The sequence below is a fragment of the Zootoca vivipara genome, chromosome 3 (assembly GCF_963506605.1).
Source record: "Zootoca vivipara chromosome 3, rZooViv1.1, whole genome shotgun sequence".
NCBI lineage: Eukaryota > Metazoa > Chordata > Lepidosauria > Squamata > Lacertidae > Zootoca > Zootoca vivipara.
This window is the reverse complement of record NC_083278.1, coordinates 115365177-115375761: the sequence shown is the minus strand read 5'-3', so window position 1 is coordinate 115375761 and position 10585 is coordinate 115365177. Positions and strand designations below refer to the sequence as shown.

The 10585-nt window shown below is 43.1% G+C and overlaps 1 long non-coding RNA gene across 1 annotated transcript; it reads right to left on the bottom strand.

The window, feature by feature from the left end:
* Positions 1-2549: 2549 nt before the first annotated feature.
* Positions 2550-7110, bottom strand: LOC118083118 (uncharacterized). The gene is made up of 3 exons (XR_009557403.1): positions 6960-7110; positions 6347-6476; positions 2550-2770 (listed from the first exon to the last, which is right to left on the bottom strand). It is a non-coding gene; the product is annotated as an uncharacterized LOC118083118 (long non-coding RNA).
* Between the last annotated feature and the right edge of the window lie 3475 nt (positions 7111-10585).

Sequence of the window (10585 nt, the reverse complement as noted above, 5' to 3'; positions counted from 1 at the left end):
GCAGATTGGTGGCCCGTGTGAATCCCGCAAGCAGGGGGTATATGCTGAGGATAGTCTCCAGAACACAACTTGTTTGGGAGGGCGAAGGCTGAATTATGGTGTTGTGCGCTTGAGAGGGGTGGTTTGGGGGTTTTTTTGTATAAGGCTGCAGTTCTTGGAGGTTGTGGGCATTTGTACACTTCAGTGCTGTGAGAATTCTTTGTGGGTAGAAAATGTATGTTGTTTCAAAGGCCAAGATATTGAACCAGTCAGGCTGTTTGGATGGTGCTGTGTGGAATAAACATTCTTGTATTGCAGGGGGTTGGACTAGATGACCCTTGGGTACCACACAGCTCTACCATTCTGTGATTCTAAGTAACCTAGGTTGTCTGTTCTGCTGGCATTTTGAAGTGGTGCCATCCGCTGAATTATCAGGTCTGTTCTGAAAATCTCAATTCAAAACTCCCCATTTGAAACAGATCATGGTGGCTAGTTTTGCAAGCAGATTTTGCCATGTCTGTGAAGAAATGTCCTCCACCCTTGCTTATTACGGGCATTGTTAACCCACATTGCCTCTTTGTCCCCGGTGACCGAGACTGGGCTCTGTTATTTTGCAATTGTGGGCATTACCCTTCTCGAGTTTCGCAACACTTTCTCCAAATACTGCAATGACAAAATCACAAAATCGATGCGTTCTGGAGCTGGGGCTAGCTGTTGCAGCCCGAATCAAGGTTACTGTTTGGTTCACCTCCCATGCCCCAGCCCTGCCACCTTTTTGGAAGCACCATAGCTCATTGGTAGAGAATCATAGAGTTGGAGGAGACCACAAGGGCCATCCAGTCCAACCCCCTGCCAAGCAGGAAACACCATCAAAGCATTCTTGACATATGCCTGTCAAGCCTCTGCTTAAAGACCTCCAAAGAAGGAGACTCCACCACACTCCTTGGTAGCAAATTCCACTGCCAAACAGCTCTTACTGTCAGGAAGTTCTTCCTAATGTTTAGGTGGAATCTTCTTTCTAGTAGTTTGAATCCATTGCTCCGTGTCCGCTTCTCTGGAGCAGCAGAAAACAACCTTTCTCCCTCCTCTCTATGACATCCTTTCACATATTTGAATATGGCTATCATATCACCCCTTAACCTTCTCTTCTCCAGGCTAAACATACCCAGCTCCCTAAGCCGTTCCTCATAAGGCATTGTTTCCAGGCCTTTGACCATTTTGGTTGCCCTCTTCTGGACACGTCCCAGCTTGTCAATATCCTTCTTGAACTGTGATGCCCAGAACTGGACACAGTATTCCAGGTGAGGTCTGACCAGAGCAGAATACAGTGGTACTATTACTTCCCTAGATCTAGATGCTATACTCCTATTGATGCAGCCCAGAATTGCATTGGCTTTTTTAGCTGCTGCATCACACTGTGTAGCGACTGAGGAGGGAGCACAAAGCATCAATTTTGTTACAGGAGGCCCCAGGTTTAATCTCTGATAGGGATGGGAATCTTCCTGGTCTGAAACTCTGGAGAGCTTGCTGCCAGACAAAACTGAGATAGGTGGATCACTGGCTCCTTATAAGGCATCTTCCTGGGTTCCTGGGTTTTTAAACTTTAACCTGCTCTGGCAAGAAAATGAGTTCCAGGCAGGGTGGATAAAAATCAATGATTTTTATTTTTTAAAAAATATATATCAGATTTTTAAAAATATTTAAGTTGGATTTTTTAAAATTTAAATTGGATTTTTAAAATAAAATGCTTATGGAGGAAAAAATCTTTCTAAAGATTATTTTCTGTTTAATTTACATTATAGTCCAAAGGCTATTCATCAGGAAATAAGTATTTGTTTTAAGTTTTTCATGTGTGCTAAAACTCAGTCTAATTGTGTCAATTGTGTTGTTGTTGTTGTTTAAAAAATCATTTAACCACATCAGTTAACAAACATGGATACATATGCTATAATGTTACTGTTTTAGTTAAATAAATTGTTTAAATTGTTATTAAGGAAATGATTATTTCCCCCCTTCCAATAAATTACAGCAGAAGAGTTGTCCAAATCTAAACAGTTAACTTATTAAACCTCACAATAATTTCATAATTATCTGTCAATGTATTTCTAATTGTTTGAACTGTATCCAAGGGCCTTCTGGCGGTTCCCTCATTGTGAGAAGCCAAGTTGCAGGGAACCAGGCAGAGGGCCTTCTCGGTGGTGGCGCCCGCCCTGTGGAACGCCCTCCCGTCAGATGTCAAAGAGAAAAACAGCTACCAGATTTTAGAAGACATCTGAAGGCAGCCCTGTTTAGGGAGGCTTTTAATGTTTAATAGATTATTTTATTTCATTTTTCTGTTGGAAGCCGCCCAGAGTGGCTGGGGAAACCCATCCAGATGGGCGGGGTATAAATATTAAATTATTATCTGTAAAAAAATTCCTTCAGTAGCACCTTAAAGACCAACTAAGTTTTTATTTTGGTATGAGCTTTCATGTGCATGCACACTTATATTCTGTGTCCTGGTATTTTATTCTCTTTGAGGGGTTGGTTCTGGGGTCTCGACATGCAACTACAAACCTAGGAGACAAATCTCTTGAATTTGCTTTTATTGCAAGGGAACACGCTCATAGTCTCATTGTAAATGTTGCAAACGCTCCTTCATTTTGAGCCAGATTCTCTGGTGAATAAACAGAAGAGATCTCCAGCTGGGGGATGATGCATGATCCAGTAGCTCTCAAAGTTGAGGGAACACATCCCTTTTTTCAAAGGATCCTGGGTCAGCAGGCAGCAATTAGTCTTCTATCACATTGGGCTTAAAAGCAAACAACAAGAATTATTTCACCATTTCATTGCCAAGTCACAATGTTTGAGACATGGAAAAAGCAAAGGAAGCAATGTTGGCCCATCAGAAACATACCAAAAGCCTACTAGGTAACTCTGTCAATCTCAGTTTCTCACTTTCACCATTTTAAGTTCAGTTTCCACCATTGGTATGCAAATTTTGTTTTTTAAGAAGTCCTTCCTGAACTTTCGCAAGCCTTGTGACATTAACTGGGCCACCAATTGTGCAATTAAAAGACTACATATATATTGGCAATGTGCCTTTCATACTCTGAGCAGTTAACAAGTTACGTACTTGATACACAGTGTGTAACTAATGGGATATGCAAATAGTACTCATTTGCCCATTAAACTGAAATTGCATGTACTTCGTAAACTGTCTTAGTTATACTTAGCACAACCAGTGCCTGTTCAATTAACACATTACATAATTAAGATAATTATAAATCTAGTAAACTGCATAATCAGTACAGGTTACAGGTAGGTAGCCGTGTTGGTCTGGATCGAAGTAAAATAAAAAAAATTCCTTCAGTAGCACCTTAAAAACCAACTAAGTTTTTATTTTTTATTTTTTTATTTATATTGCATAATCAGTAATTCCCTTCAAGAACAGTGAAAATGTACATGCTTCTACATTGTTATTTTTTGGTCTTCTAGATTTGGGAAGAAATAAAATGATTGTTACAAGTCGAAGGAAGGAAGGAAGAGAGTTTTTGTACGGATCAAGTTTTCCGGTAATGGAGAAGAATTTAAATGGAAAAATTGAATGGATATTAACAGAGGATAAATGCTAAATTAGAGGATGCTAAACCTGAATCCGATGTCAAAATTATAAAGATAGAGAGGAAGCTGAAGCGCTCAAGAAGATGATAGTGCAGGGCAGAATAAATGGGCAATTAATAGTGAAAGGTAATGTAAAAAACTTGTAGACAATAATAAAGAACTTGTCATTGTTTTATGTATTTATTTATATAGCCGGCATCACAGCTCCCCTTCATGCTAAGTAAAACAACACACCAATTCCTTAAAAGAGTTAACTGGGAGATATGGATAATAAGTGTAAACGATATAGGATTCCCATCATAGGGATAAAAGAAAAAGTAGAAGGCTACTTTTAATCTTCTTAAGACCTTAAAGGCCTTTGGGGTCTACTTCGTTTTGCTTTTAAAATGAGAATCCCAAGATCCATTGAGCAGAGATCGGTGCAAAGGTCTGCAAATTCTGAAGTATATTTTGCCTACTCGTGAGCAAGAAGTTGTGGGCATCCACTAAGACAATGGATATGGCATTTGAGGCTTCTTAGTTGTGCTAACCGTGGGCACACTCACAAAACACATCCAAAGAAATCTTATGCCTCTGTAACCGTCATATCTTCCTGGGACCCAGAGTTTGTTAAAGGTGCTAGGAGCTGGCAATCTTTGAACAGCCCTGTAATAACTCTCGGCACCCTTAACCAATAATGATGATGATAATGATAATGATGCAAAAACATCCCCTCAAAAATCGAATGGCAGACTAAATTGTTAGAATACCTACAGTCAGGAAGGATAACCGGGTTAGTGAGAGGGAACCCGATACAAGATGTTAATAAAGAAAGAATAGTAATCAAGGAATATCCCAAAGGTTACTGAGATGACAAAAGCTTTGTGGCAGATACTGAATGATTCTTGTAACATAAGGTAATATTGGAGGAAACCAGAATCAAAAAGGAGAAAAAGGAGATGTCTTCTAAAAGTCAGATAGTTGTTTATTTCCACCATCGAGAAGGCCCTCTGCCTGGTTCCCAAAGTTGTTGACATGTATGTTGTCCATGTGACCTAGATGTGTATACAACTGGAATGTGGTCTCCACCCAGTGTTGCATCTGTCTCTTGGGTGTGAAAGGCCTGAGCTGCACCTTTAACCATGTTGTTTGGGCACCTATTGAATTCCCCTTTCAGCAAAGCCTTCCAGGTGAAGATCTTTATATTAGCCTGCACCTGCAACGGGAGCATTTTGGACCAGTGACATCAGGGGAGTGTTGTGACAGGTGCAGGAACCAAGTAGTCAACTGATTTCAGTTGGGTTCGCGTGCTCCTTGAGTTCTGCAAAGGCAACGTGAAAGAGGACAGCCAGGGCTGACCTCTGGACTGGTTGCAAGGAAGAAAGCAGACTGGTGGGGATTTTTGAATTCAAACTGAGCTTAGTGGGGAATTGCCCCATTTGCTCCAACAGGCTAGCCTCCACTTTTTTTAAAAAATAAAATAAAATATCATAGAATAATTTTTAAACATTTGCATTGTTTTTATATGTGGAATTGTCCTTGGTTTGTACAAATGTGCCAGATATATGGAAATATATACACTAGTGGCCAAAATTGTGGAAACCTTTTGGGAAAAAGTGTATTTCTGAGGTTTGATGGCTCATAAGACCATTTCTTTGGGGAATAATATCATAAAATTATATATCATTGGAAAGATAATTTAATGAAGAATGTAATGCAACAAAGTTTGTTCAGTTATCTGTATTCCATCAAAAGCTATAGCCAAATAACCAGAAAAAGGAAGCATAACTTGCTTAGGTTGAGATGCAGTAGCTTTCCTTCATTTGAATGTAGCCAATGAGCACGAGCGTTTAGAGAGCCAATCAGGAGTTACGAACCATCAAACCTCAGAAACACACTTTTCCCAAAAGGTTTCCACAATTTTGGCCCCTAGTGTAGCTATAGAATTGCACAGTTACCTAAATAAGCATTGCACTGTAAGTCATTTTAATCTTTTATCCATAGAAGCCCTGGAGAATGGCTTTTTGATGTGCAAACTATAAATCTTATAGCAAAGCATGCAAATATACCTGACGTGCAAATTATGGTAAACATGCAAAGAAATGTATAGTTAACTCTAGCAAGCATCTCAAAACTTTTGTTATTGCTCCTCCCCTGCAGAACAAAGGTATCAGAGACACATAATTAAGCTGCTTTCTCAGTTCAGTAGATCCCTTAGGCTGAATCCAGGATAGCAAATGACTGCTCAAGTAAAATACCAACTTAAAAACACTGGGGAGGGTAAGTAGGAGGTCATCATGAATACCGAGATAGAAATCAGTTTAGTCCAGTAATATATTCTGGATTTCACAGCGACTTTCATTGTGGAAGGTTGTGCAGGGTTTCTTTTAAGCTCTGATCTGGACTTCTGGAATTCAGAGTACTGGAGGTGGGGGGCGGGCGACCAAATGTGTTTCCTAGGAAGTGAGTTCCATTAAATTTGATGGAAATGATGGACTTAGGATGGCAGCTTGAAGTCCCTCAAATCAGGGGCTTCTTACAGGGGCAAAACTAGGCTTTATTTCACCCGTTTGCCACCCCACACAAACATTTGCATACACACATACACAAGCACAGGCTGAGAAGCTCAATGGCACCCCTTGGAGGCTTCACCTGGGGCAAAGAACAAAAACCCAACTAACCACCACCATAGCTCTATCTTCTCAGCATGCTCCATTCAGAAGGTGCTGGGGAGGGAAGAACCCTGGCAACTTGTACAACTTCTCTGTTGGCGAGCTGAAGTTACCTTTTGCAACATTTCCTCACAATTCCGCATTTTCCGATCTGAACCATGGGAGAGGGACACTTGAAAAGTTTGCAAGCACCGTTGGCTTCATAGCATTGCCGCCTGCTATTTGGTTTGAAAAAGGCAAATCCTGCGGAAAGTGGGGGAGGGGGGAGAGAGAGATCACTGTCCGCTGCAGAGAGCAAAGTCAATTAGGAAGAGGAAGAAAATGAGGCACAAGTTCACAGCCTTTATGAGAGGAGTAGGGAAACCCAGAACCACCTGGAAGTTGCATTCCAACTTCCTGGAGAGCCACTGCTATGCAGTTTCCAGCCTTTCCCAACCTTGTGCCCCCAGAAGTTGTTGGACTACAATTCCCATTGTCCCTGACCTAGCTGTCTAGGAAACCTTGGAGATTTTTAAGCAGAGGTTGGATGCTTTAGCTGAGATTCCTGCATTTCAAGGGGGTTGGACTAGATGACCCTTGGGACCCTTCCAACTCTACCTTCTGTAGTAGAAAAGCTAGATAGAAATGCTCCTTTCCTTTGCGAGGAGATAGAACATCTCAATACCTTCCTTCCTTCCACTTGGCTGGACCAGCCTCTCTCTCCCTTCTTTACTCTCCACTCCTTACCTGAGGAAGCCAGGAGCAGCACAGAGAAAACAGCCCAGCACAGGTGAAGAATCTTCATGGCTCAGTTGGGACGGACTGATGCAGCGAAGCTGAATGCAGTGTTACAAGCCAGACAGGTGCCCAGTGTTTATTGGAGGAGGGCCGGGGTGCCCGTATTTGTAGGCTCTTTGAGAAGTAGTTTCCTCCTCCTGCCTTGGAAAGTCCAGCATGGCATCACCGTGACCTGAAACAAGGTGGGGCCGCTGTCCAAGGCATAAGCACACTGGCTTAACCTGGTTTTGTCCTGTTGCAAGACCTGGAGGATGTAAAACCCAGATCAAATCACTGAAGGTGTATCTCCCTCTGAATACCAGAGAGAGGGAAGAAAGAGGAAGAAAGATGGAGTTCCTGGAAAATAAGGGTATCGGTGATTACTAAACCATAATTACTGCTGTTTTTGCTATTGCATGCAAATCAATCTCTGTGTGCTAAGAGATTCCAATGTTTCCTTCAGTTTCCTTGGAATGAAGGAAGTTCAGTTGGAGTTCAGTTTCCTTGGAATGAAGACCGAAGGAGACTGTGATGTCATTAGGATCTATGGTTTTATTTTCACATATGTGCAACATGATGTGAGCATACAATGGAGGGGCTTTGGGCTTTAGCACACAGTAAGACCAGCCTCTGTGTCTCAAGCTTCCAACATCAGCCAGATCTCTCTCTCTCTCTCTCTCTCTCTCTCTCTCTCTCTCACACACACACACACACACACACACACAGAGCTCCCCTCCCCCCACATATGGTTCTTCCATACCTGCCAAGTCTCCCGCTGAAAAATGTGGGATAAGCAGCGGCACGGCACCGGAAGTTGCGTAGCAGCAACTCCCGGGGCTGCTTTGACCATGTGTGGGCACCGGAAATAGGGCAGAGTGGCACTGGAAGTCACTTCTACACATGCCCAGTCGCCATCTTGGTGGTGGCCGCATGGCGGCGACCATCTTGGTGACAGCCACCACCATGCGGCCACCACCAAGATGGCCACCGGGCATGTGTAGAAGCGACTTCCAGTGCCGCTCTGCCCTATTTCCAGTGCCCACAGAGCAGCACCCAAAATGGAGGCTCCCTGGCACGTAGGAAATCTGGGGGATTTCCGGGATTTTTCTCCATTTGGAGAACAGCGGAAAACGGATTAAAATCCGGGGGTTTCCCGCGAAAAACGTGATACTTGGCAGCTAAGGGTTCATCCTCTTAGAATATTATGGCTTCCAGCCAGGTGATTTGGGGAAGGCCCACCCCTTGTCTCTATGGCAACAGGGGAACCTCTTCGGACATGAAAACGATAGTACTTAATTGGCCAGCTATCTGACCATTTCAGTGACCTCTTCTTATAGCAGGCCCAGAGAGGTTTACAATCTATAAGACAGGCGTAGGCAAACTCGGCCCTCCAGATGTTTTGGGACTATAATTCCCATCATCCCTGACCACTGGTCCTGCTAGCTAGGGATCATGGGAGTTGTTGTCCCAAAACACCTGGAGGGCTGAGTTTGCCTATGCCTGTCTCATAGATTGTAAACCTCTCTGGGCCCAGGACCAAAGAGTTGGAAAGGACCATCCAGACTCACCCCCCCCCCAAACTATAACACCACCATTACCACCACCATAATTAATTTATTGATTTGCTTCTAAACAATCATCTCAAAGCACAGCTACTCATGGAAAAGAACGATTTTTCCAGCTGGAAAGCCTGTTGGAACAAAATAAATAAATAAATAAATAAATAAATAAATAAATAAATAAATAAATAAATAAATGTATTTGTTTCCAGAAAGTGCCATATCTCAAGAGGAATGCTATTCCACAGAACAGAGCCAGCCACACTAAAAGCCCTGCTCTCAGTTACCACTGAGCTGGCTTCTGATATCTTTGGAATTTGCAGGAGAAGCTCTCCTGTGGGCTGCAGCAATCTACTGGGTGTCTAAAGGATAAGCATGTCTCTGAAATAACCTTATAGAAATACTTTATTGTCACTGTACCACTTGTTTACAGCGAGATTAAACGAGCCCCCCCCCCCACAATCTCTCATTCCTTGTCACTCTCTGGGTGCTGTCACACGACCACCAACCCCGAACGTCAGCTGCAATGTTGCTGTCTTCCATTCAGCAGCCTCATGGCCCATGGGTAAAAATTGTTATTTAACCTGTTGGTGTGGCTTATCATGCTTCTATATCTCCTGCCCGAGATCAAAAAAGTGCTGGCCAGGGTGTGAGTCATCCCTGAGAATGTTCCTCGCTCTTCTGAGGCAACGGCCTCTCGCGATAACATCTAGCGGACTCAGGGGACAGTCCACGATATCGTACACTGTCTTCACCACCCTCCGTAGGGACTCTCTGTCCATTGCTGTCAAACCAGCATACCAGACCGTAATGCAGTATGTGAGAACACTTTCTATCGTGGACTGATAGAAGGAAATCATCAGTTGCTGTCCAACCTTCTTCTTTCGCAAGACCCTAAGGAAATGAAGTCTCTGTTGGGCCTTCCTAACCACCTGGGCTGTATTGGCCTTCCGAGTTAGGTCTTCACCAGGGCCGGCTCCAGTTAGAGTCCCGGCGGTGCGGGGGGTTAGGGCGCCTGGCCGGTAGGCGGGGCGCTGCGCGGCAAAGCCGCACGGAAGCCATGCTGCGTCCTGCGAGGGCGGGGGCACCGGAGCGATCTCCGCCCCTCAGCACCGGGGCGCGCGACCTGCTCGAGACTGCCCTGGTCTTCACTAAGATGGACTCCCAGGTATTTAAAGGAAGAGACTCTCTCCACACAGCCCCCCCCCATATACATATTAAATAAGATTTGTGAATCTTTAACGTGCTCCTTGTTCATGCTTAACACAGAAAATAAAATCAGACCACAGAGCTCTCCATTATTATTATTATTATTATTATTATTATTATTATTATTATTATTATTCAGTTTGCAGAAATGCATCCACCAAAGGGAAAACTTTTCCTTCCTTCCCTTCCTTCCCCCAATTCTTCTTCTTCTTCTGAAAGTGAGCATATGATGCCACCACCTGGAAAGAAGGCGAAACTACAAAATACTACTAGGGCAATTTGAATTGAGACCATGCCCTCCCCTGAAAAGCTCAAGGCAGCATCTCCATGCCCCCATTTCATAGAATTATAGACTTGGAAGGGGCCCTGAGGATCATCTAGTCCATAGACAGACATACAGCTTGTATTAGCTTTGCCGACCTTGAGGATTGTATGCAACACAGGAGCTTTGGGCCATTGTTTAATTTCTCTATATTGTTCCCTCTAGTGAGTATAAGACATTGGGTTTTTTTTGTAAAAAAACTCAGATTGTTGTATTTAGTAATTGTTTGTATTTTATTCTATTGCTGAAGATAGAGCTATTTCCTTTGAGGAAACTGGACATTTACCAGTGAAATGGGAGGATTTTCAGCTGGCAACCCGTCAGGAAGGAGGAGGAATTTTACTTGAAGCAAAATATTACAGTACACCAATTTTACATCTACATGGAACATTTGATGACTCTTATGTGCTTTATTGCACTACAGATTGGTATATGTTAGTGGTGTTGTTTTGCACTATTGATCATACAAAGTGGATTAATCCGTTCCAGACAGGTCCGTGGAGTAC